Consider the following 15,447-nt stretch of genomic DNA (forward strand, 5'->3'; position numbering starts at 1 on the left):
AAATTCTAGTGGTTTAGGATCATGTTCAAAGACCAGCTGCTATTTTAAAAGTGTTATCGGTCAGCAATTCTGTGATCCATCATCTATATATTGCATTGTGTGCCCACCCCCCAAAGTCAAATCTTCCCTCATCATCATCATCATATGTTTTATAGAAGGGTACACTTGAAACCTATATAATTTTATTAACCAGTATCACCCGAATAAATTTTTAAAAATTCTAGAACTTTGCTGCTTTTTAAAAAGTCCAATTGGAAAACAGGAATAAAAGAACACATTTTCCTTAAAAAAATGATATCTGGTTGTGGCGCTAAACTCATATCAAAGCAGGTCTACCCTTGTGCATCCAAAGCAATCATTGTGTAGTGTATTTGGAGTGTTTAGACCTCAAATACATAAATAACATCCAGGGAAATTAAGTCTATGATACTACAAGTTACATTAAATTTTACCGCAAGGGGATTTTGTTCGGAGGAATCATGGATTTCACTGAGGGGTCAAAGAGGGGAAGGCTTAGGAGTTCAACTGAACAAGGGAAGGGACCTAACTACTGAAGCAGAGGGGTGGGTGGGAGTGGGAGAGGTTTGATGGTTGGGTCCAGGAGATTGCTGCTCAAGAGAGGACAGCACTACATTAGTCAAACCTCAAGCAGCCTGGAGTGCCACGGGAGCACAGCCATATAGAGTGATTCCACACCAGCTCAACTGGTGGGAACTGGGATGATCCCCACCTCTGGTGAGTTCCTTCACAGACAACCCATCATTTGCCACACATGATTCCTCAGCGTGGTGCAAGCTTTGCGCCCTGTAATATTTCCATACAAGTGAAACTACTTCTGGGAGGGGTATGAATAGAAAGTCAGAACTTATTTAGATGTGATTGTGTCCAATACTTCACTTTCCTAGTACAGAAGAGGAAACTGAGCCCCAGGAGGTCAAGTGGCTGTCACATGGTTCCCTGTGACTCCAGGCTTTCTGCTGTATTGCGTTCACTGCATAGGGCGCTGCGCATTCACTGACCTTCAGGTCGTTTGACCTCGGATGCCCTTCCTTCCACGTGAGGTTCTGATTCAAGGATCATTTCTTGAGATCCATAGAGGAGGTTATTACACGTTTCTGGTTGTTACTGAAAACAAGCACAATCATTTGGAAAAACAATAGCAACAAGATCTTTGCGGAGGGGTGTGTTGTTGAATTTAGTTGTAAAGCGTATCTACTCTTGATGTTTTCCCAGTACTTTAGGACTTCTTTGTAAAGATCCAAGGACTTTCTGGACTTTAGTTTTCTTTATTAATTCTTCCTTTCTCTATTCTGGAAAAGAGAAGAGAGAATATTGGTACACAATGAGTATTGAAGGATGAGAAAAGTGATTTTTTTTTTTCTCCTGAAGTTATGGTTATCAGCTAGTCACTCACTGAGTAATAATAACAATGAAAACAAAAGAACATTGTTTGACTGGTTACCATGTGCCACACACTCTGCAAAACATCTGATTTGATTGAACTTACTACGATGCTTCCAGAGGTTGAGTTATTTTTGTCCAGATCATAAGGGTCACATTCAGGATTCCCTCTAGCATTTTGCTTTCAAAGCCCAAGGTACTAATCATTGAATGATAAAGCCCCTTGTTATGGAACACAGCCTATTTCCCTGCACTTTCTTCTTGGGTTCCTGTTATTAGAATGGGTACCCTCAATGTTGAACAATACTTATGTGACCTGGATCTCTAACACTGTAATATGAGTTACTTATATTAATGTCTTTCCTCTGATGCAGGAGATACTCCAATAAAGGTGGCCTGGGAGTTAGAAGCTTGAGTAGGAGAATGTGATGGGAAATCTAGGACTTCTCAAAGTTAGTAATCACAATGTCAAAAATCTTTGGATGTGGGACTGTCCTATTTTGTAATGAAACAACAGATTACAGTGAGAAATCTTATCTAAGAGGCTGGAGACTTGATTCTGTCACTTAGGTGTTATGTGACTTTGGGCCAGTTACCTTCCTCCCAGGGACCTCGGGTTCATCATCTGTGCCATCGTGTCTGTGTTTTCTTCTTACTCTAACCATCTAGGAATTTAAAGATTATTTCTCCCACAGGACTGGTGTTCTGGGGAAGCAGAATAGTTAACCCAATCTGCAGATAACAGCACGGGCAGGCTTGATGTCTGCCTCCATGCTTCGAGTGAGCACTCCTCTCCTGTTTTTATGTTGAGTCAGTTTTGAGTGGCAAAGCAGGAAGGATGCCTGCAAGCCAGCTCATCACTGGCAGGAAATCAGTATAGTGCCTGGCATGACTCTTACCCACGCCTTAGATTCCCCACTTCTCCACTCTCAGCCATAAGGGACAAGGGTTCCCCATTGGTGGGGTAGGTAAGTTGTGGGGAGCGGAGAGAGGAGGTGAAAGAGAGGTAGGAAGAGCTGTGAGAGCCTGCTCAGGGCTCTGCACAGCCAGCATTCATTACTTTGGGTTCCTACTTCACAGCCCCAGAGCTGAATGCAGGGGGTCTCCATGGCATCGGAGAGAATACAATGATCATCAGCTGGGAGCCATCACTCACCACCAAAGACAAAATCAGCCCTACTCTGTACCGGGCATTCTATGCTGCTGCCTCCTGTCCCTTCCAATGTTGATATTTCTGTACATTTTAAACAAGTTCCGCTAGTATAGGTATTAAAGCAAGAGAAACCATACTCTAATTTGCTTAGATCTGTTCAGAGATGTAAAAACCCTCCCCTCCTTACACGCATACATAACACACCAGAAAGTCAATCAAAATTTTATGATATAGATCTGGGGAAAGGATTGAGGGACTGTATGCGTTTCAACCAGTTTGTAGAATTCCCAGACCTCATACTGCCTTCCTCAGGCGCTGACTGCTGTTCCAAGGCCGCAGAGGTGGAAATTTCCACGCATGTGGGCTCCAAGGCCAGCAGATGGCGATGTTTCTCAGTTTTACACCAAGTGGTCAGGCCAGAGGCCATTAGTGATGCAGGGTGTGTATATCCAATGGCTGTTAAATCAGCTCAAAATCTGTAAAGGCACAGCAGATCAGCTCTTACTTATTTATTGTTACTTAGAGTTGATGGATTCAGTAAAATTCCATGATGGGCAAATGAACACTGTGTGTTTGTGTCAGGCGTGGGAGCAGCGGAGGACCGGAATCTGAGATAGCTGGGAGCTGGGTTTTATCTCCCTCAGTTGCTTTTTTAAAATGAGATTCCTCTTTTGTTGCCTTCTGGCAGCCTGGATTTGGTCAATGTGGGACCAACGGGCACACTGGCAGCAGCTTTGTTCATTTGCTTTGCCATTTCTTTAGAAGTGGGCTCCTCCTCCAGCATCAGCTGCTTTGCCCCCCAGCTCCTGGGGCAGAGGCAGAATCTGTGAGGGGCTGGGTCAGGGAGCCCAGTGTGCTGCTCAGGGATGAAACACGGGGAGGGAAAAAGGAGTGGGGGCGGTGGTCTCAGAGGCAGCCTCTCCAGGGCTGCATCCTCAGCTCCACAGGAGAATAGGAGAGGGACCCACTCTCCTCTTGCAGCTCTTTAACTGAGGGCCAGGCTAGGCTGGGATAGTGACAGATCCATTTTAAGCACAATGAGAGGAATTTGGGGAGAAAATTGCTCTTAAAGTAACGCTTGTTCTGTGTGCTGTCCCTTTAATGGAGAAGGTACTCACTGGGATCTAGGTCATTTGGTTTTCAGGCTGGAGGTGCCACTATCCCACTGTAAGATATTGAACTTGTTTTTTCCATCTGTAGTCTGAGCCCTTTAAAGAATATCCTCCAAGCATATTTAAATTATATTCTAATGAACTAGCAACCTTTACTGTGCTGGGGGCTATTTAAATACCAGGGCTCCACTCTTGCCCAATGAAATCAGAATCTTTAGGGGCGGGGCCTCAGCCTGCATTTTTTTGAAAAGCTGGCCAGGGGACTCTAGGTGCCTGAGAGCTCTCCCTCCCTGACCTGAAGATGTTGGCCTTCTCGCTGTGTCCCCACATGCCTTTTCATGGTGGCTCCTGGTTTCTCTTCCTCTTCTTTATAAGGACCCAGTCCTGTGAAATTCAGCCCCCGTTGTCATGCTGTTATTTAACCCTAAGTATTTCTTTAAAGGCTCTATCTTCAAATGTTGTCACAGTGGGCTTAGGGCTTTAACTAATGACTTTTAGGGGTCATTCATACAAGTCAGTTAATAACAGTCTTTCTCCTCAGCTGCTGCTTCTTTTATACATTTACTAGCGTTCCCGTTGCAGGAAAAATCCTGCAATAGGGTTTCCTGCTGCACTCTACCCCGCCCTGCTTGCTCTCCTCCCTTGTCCCCCGCCCCGCGTTCTCTGCTAGCCCCCCTGCTTTTCTCCCTTCTCTGCCAGCCCGCTCTCCTTCCTTCTCCCCCGGCCCCGCCTCCGCTCCTCCCTTCTCCCCTGGCCCCGCCTGCTCAACTTCTTTCTCCCCCGGCCCCGCCTGCTCAACTTCCTTCTCCCTTGGCCCCGCCTCCGCTCCTCCCTTCTCCTCCCCCTGGCTTGCTTGCTTCTCAGCAGCTTTGCTCCCTTCTGCAGCTCTTGGCTTCTTTCTAGGCTGTCTTGATATGCAAATTAGCCGCCATCTTTGTTGGGGTGATTTGCATATTCATCCTGATTGGTTGGTGGGCGTGGCTTGGCTGGTGGGCGTGGCTTGGGCGTAGCGAAGGTGCGGTCAATTTGCATATTTGTCTGTTATTAGATAGGATGGCCATTACCCTATTAAGGTTGCTTCACAGTTCTGGTTGTCTCTGGTCCCAGCTTCATATTTGTTAACAGAAACTTCCCTAAACCTCCTTTCCTGTCATTTGTGTATTGATCTTTCCTGATTACTATTGGTCCCTCTTGCCGACAGTTTATATTATTGTTGTCATGAAAATTATCACCACCATCATTAATATTGTCATCATAACCAACATTCATTGAAAAGTCTTTATATCACTAGGCTCTGAGTTAAATTGACTATACATTGATCAAGACATCATTCATTTGACTTTCCTCTTCCCCCTTCACGTGGCTCATCTTCCCTGCCTTATCTATCACCTTTCCTGTGACATGGACATACTGTTCTGGTCAAAGAAATGTGCCTTTGATCCATTATGTACATCTTGCTCATGCCTATCTTTGTCCATTTACTCAAATCTACAGTGTCCTCCTTTTGCCTCATTAAGATATGACCTTTAATATCTTTGTTTATGAACAGTAACTACTCCACTCTCTCTCCTCTGGGGACCTCTCTGTGACTGAGCCCATCGTTAAGTTAGGAGAGCTCAACAGAAGCTGCTGCGATGTCTGTGGACGAGTTTTTCCCTCTGGGGTTGGTGTTGAAGATCACACAAGAGTTGATCTGATTGGATCATTAAGATGGATGAAATAACAATATTGACTGTTCAGTGGGCTGGTCATTTCAGTCATCTTAATGAGAGCATTAGATCGACCCTAACGCACTCCAAATCCGTATCTGATGATTGACCTAGAAGCAATCAATCTGGCTGAGTTGTTCTGCTGCTCTGCATAATCTCCCACTCTGTTCAACCAGTTTCACTCCCACAGCCCCTCTAAATATGAGCTCTACAAAACACACGTGCGCACACACACACACACACTCACTAACACACGAATACACACACTCACACCCACATTCACACACTCTCACACACATACTCTCACACACACTCACTGACACGCACACACATACATACTCTCTCACACGCATTCACACTCTCTCACACGCATACACTCACTGACTCACACACACATACATACCCTCACTCACACAGTCACACACTCTCTCTCACACACACAATAACACACTCACATACACATGCTCTCTCACATTCACACACACGTGTGTGTGCACACACTCTGAACTGTGGAGCAGTTGGTACAGTGAACTCTGACTTTGCACTTTATGAGATTTAGGATCAATCCATTTAACTGCCAGGAGCATGAATTTCCTAACAATCCTGTGTAACATGACAGATGACCATTCTCGATATTTGTAAACTGGAGGCCTTCCACAACTTTGAGGCAGCTTCCTGCCTTCAAGCCTTTGTCTGAGCCCTGTCTCTTGTTTGAAATGCCCTCCCATACCTATTGCATGTCCAAACTCTGCCCCTTTGCCAGCATCAGCCAGCCCCCCCTGAAGATTTTCTGGGCTCCTCCATGACAGTGTACTATCTTTCTGTCTGGCTGTGTGTGGCCCTTATGGTCAAACTTTGTATGCAGATTCAGCGAATGGTAGAGTTGGAAAGAACTTTCTATCTGCTCAGGGTCCTGACCTACGTTTTCAAAAGAGAAAACCAGGGCGCTGAATAACCAATGGCCTGTTCAGGGGCACAGGTCAGAGAACCTCACAGGGAGACTTCTTTTGGACCCAGGAATTCAGTGCTCCTTATTCCAGTGAACTTCACTGGGTGTCAATGAGGGAGAGGTGTCAGGCAGTTTTCCCAGAAGTGATGGGCTGGGCCCCAGTCTATTGAATATTGAAGACTAGTTGTTGCTTTTTCAAAAGAGGGAATAAATAATAACTCTTTATTCTCTAGAGGTTCATGAATCAATTGGGAATGAGACATGGGAGTCAGATAAACATCATTGGTAAAGCTAGATTGAAGCACACAGTGCAGACATATGGACAAAACTACATATCTTTTTTTTTCCAATTACTGTTTACCTTTAATATTATTTTGTATTAGTTTTAGGTGCACAGAATAGTGGTTAGACATTCATACAGCTTATAAAGTGTCCCCCAGATATTTGCAGTACCCACTTGCTACCATACATGTTATTACAATGCTATTGACTATATTTCCTATGCTGTGCTTTACAGCCTCATGACTATTTTATAACTACCAAATTGTACTTTTTAATCCTTTCACCTTTTTTACTCCGTCTCCCAACCCCCGTCCCCTCTGGCAACCTCAGTCTGTTCTCTATATCAATAAATCTGTTTCTGTTTTGTTTGTTTATATTGTTCTTTACATTCCATGTATAAAATCTGCATATCTTAACAGTTTTCCTCACATTTAGATCCTGGTATGACTCCCCCAACCCCTCTTGGTCTCACTCACACTGGATCTCTGTAAGGGAGAGTACTGACACTCTATGCATCCCTGCCTTGTCCCTAGGAGTCCTGGCAGTGGGCAAACAGAGGAGGACCTCCCAGCTCCCTGCTAGGAGCAGACTTGGGCTGTTGCCCAGCTGAGCTCACCCCATGGGGGGCAGGAGCAGAACAAACACCTGTCATGTGCTGGCTGGCTCCTGAGAGACGCCAGTAGGTGTTGAGCCTGTTTAATTCAGTGTATTCTTTCTACCCTCACCAGCCACACCTCACTCCTCAACCTCTTGGCAAGGGGCGTGCCTGAGCTGGGATTCTCTTTAGGATATCCTGAAGGTGTGGAAGATGCTAGTTTATGGGCTAAGAGAGAAATGCTGATGGGGAGGGGCAGGCAGTCCTGCCTGTCTGCTTCTTGCTCTGCCTGGAATTTTGCAGCCTCACAGTTCCAGCCATCTACCAGGGCCAGAAAATTACCTTGATTTTTCCACAGATGTCTGACAATCCTCCACCCAGACCCAGAAGTCAGGCCTGAATGGCAATGTCTCTTTATTTGATGCTGAGGACTTTACAAAGGTTTTATTTTATTTTTTTTCAGGATATTACAGAGAAGGACAATTACATTTCTTGGAGGACACAGACTGATTTAGTTGCCTGTTTATCAGAACCTAATGAAATGGAAAGACCAGTTGGAAAGGTCAGCACGGGTTCTGGGCCCTGGAACTACGCTCTTTCCGTAATCGGCTCCTGGTTCCCAGTTACCTCAGGCATTGCTTTGTAAAACCTTAGCTAATACTGCAACCTGATGTTGCATTTCCCACCTGATGCTGCCTTTGTCCAGGGAGCATGGGTTTTATATCACAGAATGAGAATCACAGGAAACCTAGCTCTTCCCAGCAGTGTTTACTGATGCAGTCACTAGCATAGGAGTTTGGTTTTTTGGTATTGAAGGCTGTAAGGATGATACCTAGGAACTAATGGATGTCATTCTTTTTCTTCTTATTATCATTCTTTTGGATAGCCAGGACCAACACTCTGGGTTAGAATTAGCTAATGGGAAGATGAATATACAGTGAGGGGTTGTGTGCAGGAGATCTTGGTCTATCATAGCTCCACAAAGAACTTGCCCTGTAACCTCAGACAAGTTTTGTTAGATTATCTCTAAGGTCCCTTCCAGCTCTGAATTCTCTGAGTCTGAGGTCTCCGACCTTGGAGACATGGCCATATACAAAAGAAGCAGGTATATATGCATATGAGCACCGAAAGCAGTTCCATTTACAAAGAGGATGGTGATGATGACAGATTGAAGCCCTTGGAGACCAGGGTTGGGAGCAGGTCTTGAATTGGTCTAGACTTTGAGAGTAAATATTCTTGTAGACCCCAGCCTGTTTTTTAGATGCCAGTTAATTTCCATTTGCTGCAGTCCTTAGGCTCATTGCCCTACAAGAGCTAACATGCCTGGCTACAGGCCAGCTGGCCTAGTGATTTGAAGGAGAGGAACATCTCACACTAAAGAGTATAAACTGGTGTGAGGAGAGCGAGACCAACTGTCACTAACTGTGTGCTTTTATTGCTTAGGGAAGACATAAATAGCAGCTATTTTCCCATGCTCTAGTGACCTATATCTGCCTTATGCTAAATATTTTATGTCAAAAGACTGAACTGTTGAACTAGCTATGGCATTTAAATAAACCCTGGTATTGTGTTCTTAACTTTGTCGGGCACAGGGAGGTTAAGTGCTTTGCCAGCAGTCAAATTTGTAATTTGTGGCAGAGTTAAGTTCTAACCTAGTTCTCTGCCCAGTACACAAGTCAAATCTTATTATGCTTCTCTTCATGATATTGTTTGCACCATGCATTTATCCATCCATCTGTCTACTGAAATGTACACATATATGTATATGTATGTGTGTATATGTATACACACTATGTGAATATATAGAGGTGTATTTGCACTAATATGTAGTAACTATACATATTAGTGCAAATACACCTCTATATATTCACACACACACACACACACACACACACACACACACACACACATACAGTTGATGTTTGAACAATGCCAATAGCCCACACCTTGAAAATCACCTATAACTTAAATTTTCCCTCTGCATACATGGATTCCCAATTGCTAGTTGACACTTGAACAATGTGGGTTTGAAGTAGTACATGGATCAATTTTAAAAAATTGTGTATAAGTAGATTCACATAGTTCAAACCTGCATCATTCAAGGGTCAACTGTGTTTGATACATATACTTTCAAAAATCTTGTTGCACTGGTCATTTTTCTGAAACATGTACCTGTATTGTTCACTGTTATTTATCGAATATTCACTATGTGCCAGGCAGGACTGTGCTAGCACTTTGCTTATATATCGTCTTGTAATACTTTTCTCAAAACCACCTTATGAGAATACATTTTATTATTCTCCAGTCCAGTGGCTCATATTCAAATCCCAATCTCCTAAATACAGAGTCTTAATCCAACATTCTTAATCAGTGTACCACATGACTGTCCATTTATTCATTCATTCATTTAACAAATGTTTATTAAGCACTTATATGCCAGGCATTATGGGTTCACTGTTTGTTATAAAAGAAAAATTCAAGCACCCTTTCAAGTCCAACTTTACCAAGGCCTCCTTGTTAGAAATCCTGTTACTGGGAATTGCAGCTGCACTTTTCGTGTTTTAAGTGTGAAGCTCAGGGAAGTATGTGAATATACAGAGGTGTATTTGCACTAATTTTTGTTGGAAAGCTATGTGACTTATATAGAAACATGCAAGATTCAGGTATTTCTGTCTTATAAAATTGTGTTATAAGGACCTGGGATTGTGTCTTCATGACAGCAAGTCATTAGTTGACCTATGAAATGGGAAAAGTTATAAAAAAGCAGACAATCTATTAACCACAAAAAATGAACTCATTCTAGCATCTCATCTTCCATATTTTGAAAATACATTATATTATGGAAATTTAAAACTTATACTAAAATAGACAGAATAGTATGATGAACCTTCCTGCATGTATTACTTTGACTCAAAATGCATCAACTTGTGGACAATCTTATTTCACCTCTGTCCTGACTTGCTCCTTCCAGAAACCTTATCATCTCTTCTGTAAATATTTCATTTTGTGTCTGTAAAATATAATAACTATTAAAAATATTTTCTTATTGACTTCATAAGCGAGAGAGAAAGAGAGATAGAAACATCAATGATGAGAGAGAATCATTGATTGGCTACCTCCGGCATGCACCACACTGGGAATCGAGCTCAAAATCCGGGCATGTGCCCTGACTGGGAATCCAACCATGATTTCCTGGTTCATAGATTGATGCTCAACTACAGAGCCACACTGGCTGGGCTAAAATATAATAACTTTTAAGAGACATAACCACACTATTATTATCACATGTAAAATAAGTTACAGTAGCTTCTTAATATCATTCATTAGCCAGTCTGTATTCAAATTTCTAAAGGTTTCATAAAATATATTTTCTCCAGTTTGTTTCTCCGAATTAGGATCCAAATAAGGCCTGCTCATTGTTATTGATAGCAATATCGAATGAGTGCCTTTTCAAGTTATAAGTTCTCCTCTCATCTCTTTTATTTCCCTTACATATTATTTGCAGGAGATATTGGGTAATTTGTCCTATAGTATTTTCCATGGTTAAGATTTTGCTGATTGTAACACTGTGATGTCACTCAACACCTCCCTCTTCTTCTGTAATTCTTGAAATTAGTAGTTGTATCTAGAGGAGGCTTGATCAAATTTAATCCATTTATTTTTTTTTCTTTTCCCAAATAAACTCAGAGATAGTGATGTTTTCTTCCATCAGGAAACACTTATCATCTGGCCGTCTCTCTTTTTATGATGTCAGCAGCCATTGATGCTTATTGTCTTGATCCATTAATTGACTGAGAGTTTCACAATGATAATATTCTATTTCCTCTTTCATTTATTAGCTAGAGTACTTCTATAAAGAGGAATTTCTCTTTTTAACTACTTGGTAGCCCCGTGGTACAGATTGTATAGAAAAGTCAATATAGATGATTAACTCTTTCTTTTTATTGACCAATTTTTAAAACAATGATTCAAACTACTATTAACTTCTAATGGGTTTCAATTAGCTTTTGAAAATATATTATTATTAGCTCATTGATTTAAATACACATGTTTTGATCCATTCTAATTATTATCATTATCAATGCTCAAAATGTTGTTGGCCAGTAAGAACTTCTTCAGACAGTTCCCGTGTCCTTTTCACAGGACTCTATTTGTTTTTGATGACATATTGTAGTTCTTTTATGACAATTTTTTTCTGGGGACATCTGGAACACGTCTTGTTCCAGACCTAAATTAGAAATCTTTCCTTGGACCCTTTGTTCCTTTAGTGGGAAATCATATTTAGAGACCATTATCTGGGTACTACAGCCACTCATTGCTAGAAGAGTGTTTTTTAGTTTTATGCCTCTTCTGGGAATATTTTCAAAATATAAAGTGCAAAATTCAGATTCAAAACTATTGGAATTTTATAGAACTTTTTCATTTTACATCTGTAATCTCTTTGGTTCCATGCTAAGAATCCTAAGCTTTATCTCACATTATACCAGTAAGAGTCTCAGCATAACAATATAATTACTGGAAACAGTTGAAGGTTTTTTATTTTCTATGGTTTTGTCTTTAGGATACATCTCAGTAGGGACATATGGTAAAAGCTTAAAATCTCTTGGAATATTTCCTGTGTCATTATGATATCAGTTGTAAATACATTTTGGCTCATTTAATTGTATTTTCAATTTTTAGGGGTTGATTTTTACATTTTAAATTTAATATTAATATGTAGAATATTCACATAGTTCCAAAGTCAAATAAACAAAACAAAAGATAGTTTAAAATTTTGACTTTTTTCTCTGTCCTTTACACCTGATTCTCTCCCTCTTTTATAAGTAACCACTTCTTTTTAATATTAGGGATTTAAAAATTGTGAACATATATAGCATGTGTACTCATATATATTCTATACATATTTATTTGTATTTCACCCTTTCTTATATAACCTGGAGCATACTTTCTCATTTTCTTTAGTTACAATATTACATGGATATCACTATATAGTAGCACATAGAGATTATTCTCATTCCTTTTCATGGCAACATAATACTCCATTGTATGGCTGGTTTTTCCTAGTTTATTCAACCAGTCTCCTACTGCTAGACATTTGCCTTGTATCTATTCTCTTGCTATTGTAAGCAAACTGGAAAATGAATATCTTGCATACATGTCTTTTTGTATTTTTACAAGTGATTTTTTAAATTTATTTTTTACCAAGGATGAATTCCTGGAATTGAAATTGCTAAGTCAAAAGGTAAATGCATCTTCTGCCAAAGTTTTGCTATTTTTCATTCCCACAAAAATATAGAAGCGTGCCTGCTTCCCCGCAGCCTCCCTTACAGAGTATGCTGTACAATTTTGGGTTTTTGCTAATCTAATAGAGAAGAAATGATATCTCATTGTGGTTTAAATGTGCATTTCTCTTACTGTGAGCAAGGTCGAGCATCTTTTTGTATTTCTGAGAGCCATTTGACTTCCTGTTTCTGTTGCTGATCATTTTCCAGCCCATTTTTCCATAGGGTCATTTGAGCTTTAGAAGCTTTTAATACATCAGGGACATTAATCATTTCTCTACTCTATAATTTGCAACTATATTTTCCCAGTTTGTCACTTATAGTTTTGCCTTTTCACTGCCCTTGTTTTGTCCCATGGTTTTCAGAAACTGTCCTACTTACCAGGTGTGACCAGAACTACCTTCTTTAGTTACCAGGAGCAAAAATCATGATGATCACAACAATAAAGTAGATTATTACAAAAATAGATTCTTGGTTCTCACTGGGTTCAGATTAAAAATATTTTAATAAAAATATTTTAGGTTTATTCTAGCTCAACAGTTAAAAAAACATAGGTTTTGTCAAAACTGCCTCTTTTAAAAATCATTTAAACTTTTTTTTTTTTTTTTTTTTTAGTTTAGCTAAAAGTACAACTTAAAGAATATTTTTATACTAGAGGCCCGGTGCATGGGATGCATGCACTGGTGGGGGGTGTGGCCTGCGCAGCTCATCCTGGTCAGCCTAACGGCTGTGGACCCGCCTTTCGAGCAGCTGCTTCCGCTGTCGGAGCGCCACTCATCCCAGTCAGTGGAGTGGGGAGTGCACTGACCATCAGGGGGCAGCTCTTGCATTGAGCGTCTGCCCTCTGGTGGTCAGTGAGCATCACAGTGACTGGTCAACCAGTTGTTCTGGTCTTTCTACCATTCCATCGTTGGGCTTTTATTATATAGGATTTATTAAAAGTTCAATAAATAACTAACCCTTTGGCTGGTTTTTATCTGTATCAATGATGAGAAAAGTACATTTGTGTGGCTCTAATTGGGTATAACATTCAACTCTCCTTGTGTTTGAAAAGTTTATAAACAGAGAATCATGATCCGAAATCGACCAACCTCACAGGGCTTTGGGCTTATTCAGTAGCACCCAGATGAGGAAACTCTTTGAAAAATACAAATCATTTTAGGAATGCATCATGGCCTGGTACTAGTAACCAAAATGAGCTCAAATGTAGGAAATAATTTGTCTGTTGGCTGAATAACGTAAAGTGATTGAGTTTCTCTCATTCATCAGTAACTTTCTCAAACTGTCCTACCCAACAATGCTCTCCTATCTCAGCAAACATGGATTCTGCCTGTGTGCTTCCATCCTGAATCTCCCGAAAAGAATAAGGAAAAACAATGTGTGTCTGTGTGTACACGTGTGTGTCTCCAGGGAGAATTTGGGAATGTGTGGAATACTGGAAGGGCCTAGAGGCTACCTCTGAATGACCCCCATTTGGCTTTGAAGCCAGTTTGGGGCTCACAGGTTGTCTGCTGAAGACTGAGAGCTAGCTGAAAAGATTTTCACTGAAACCATGATGAAGGAAAAAGTGCCACAGGCTGTCTAAGAAACAACTTACTGACCCCTCCTTTCTTCTGAAGCCCTACAGCAAGCATGTCAAACTCAAAGGCAAACATGGGCCAAATAAACAAGGCTTAAATTTATATGGGCCAGAAAAAAATCAAAAGCTTCAATTTTCATAGAAACGTAGGTTTATTTCGATAGAGACATGCAGAATACAAAGGGCTGAAGTAAATGAGTAATCATTAACATAAAATAATGGAACATTTTACTAAAAATTAATATTTTTTCTTGGACATTAGCTTTCCAGACAATGAATAACTGCACAAATTAAGAAGTGTAATGCAAATAAACCTATTTTTCTTGTTCTCTGAAAGCAAAATATTTCCTGTTGTGCACAGCAAACAAGTCAGTACAAGACTAATCGGCTGCTAAAATATTTGCTGCTAGTATTAGTGGAAAGAAATGGTGTGCCTGCACTTAAGGTGCGAAAGGGAAATGAATGCAACACGATTATAGTAATCAGTCATTAGCGAACGTTGTGGTTTGTTAATAATTATGTATAACAGGATATTGTAAAAACTAAGTTATGAAATGTTTAGTAAAATGTTTCTTACACACCGTTACATTGGCTGGGCTACAAAAATATTCGTTGTGGGCCGCGAATTTGACATGCTTGCCCTACAGAAATCAACTGACTAAAATGTAATTTTAATATTTTATCACCACCTTATATAGTTTCTTGCTTTCATGGGGATTTGTCATTTCCACAACCATGTTTTAACATCCTCTTTATAAAACAAAACAAAACCATTCTCTGTTCTCTAGAACCTATAATTTAGGACATAGTCATGTCATTTCTTCATTACAAACTTGCCCTCAATGAATTCAGTTCACCTTAATGCATTTCTTCTACACAACTGACTTACATCATGGTTTTTAATTAAACCACCTCATGGTCTAATTCCAGATAGATCTGTGAGGTAGGAGGACGGAACTGGAGGAAACCTGGAAGGTTACCAAGTTTAAAACCTCATTTCACTCAGGAGAAGGCTGCAATCTAGAAAGCCGGAGTGCTCCGAGCTTACACATATTTCTAACTTTGACAGAACAAGGAAAAGAACAGTTCCCTTGATCCCAGCCTGGGGCTGCCTCCACTGAACCACTTACTCTCACTCCGGCTCTCACAGAAACCCGCTGTGTGGCCTCAGGCAGCCCATGTGACCTCGCTTTGCCGTGGCTTTCTTGTTTTAAAAAGATGGGGCTCATATAAATCTCACTCCTTCCGTCTCAGATACGCTTTGTGGATCCAAGGAGGCACGTGAATTCACATTTATGTGACCGGACCTAAAATCACTTTGATATAATAAAATTCTATCCAAAGGTAATATATTGTTCTCTGGCGATAGCCGTATCTCTGTGGAG

The sequence above is a fragment of the Cnephaeus nilssonii genome (genome assembly GCF_951640355.1).
Source record: "Cnephaeus nilssonii genome assembly, chromosome: 11".
Taxonomy (NCBI): Eukaryota; Metazoa; Chordata; class Mammalia; order Chiroptera; family Vespertilionidae; genus Cnephaeus; species Cnephaeus nilssonii.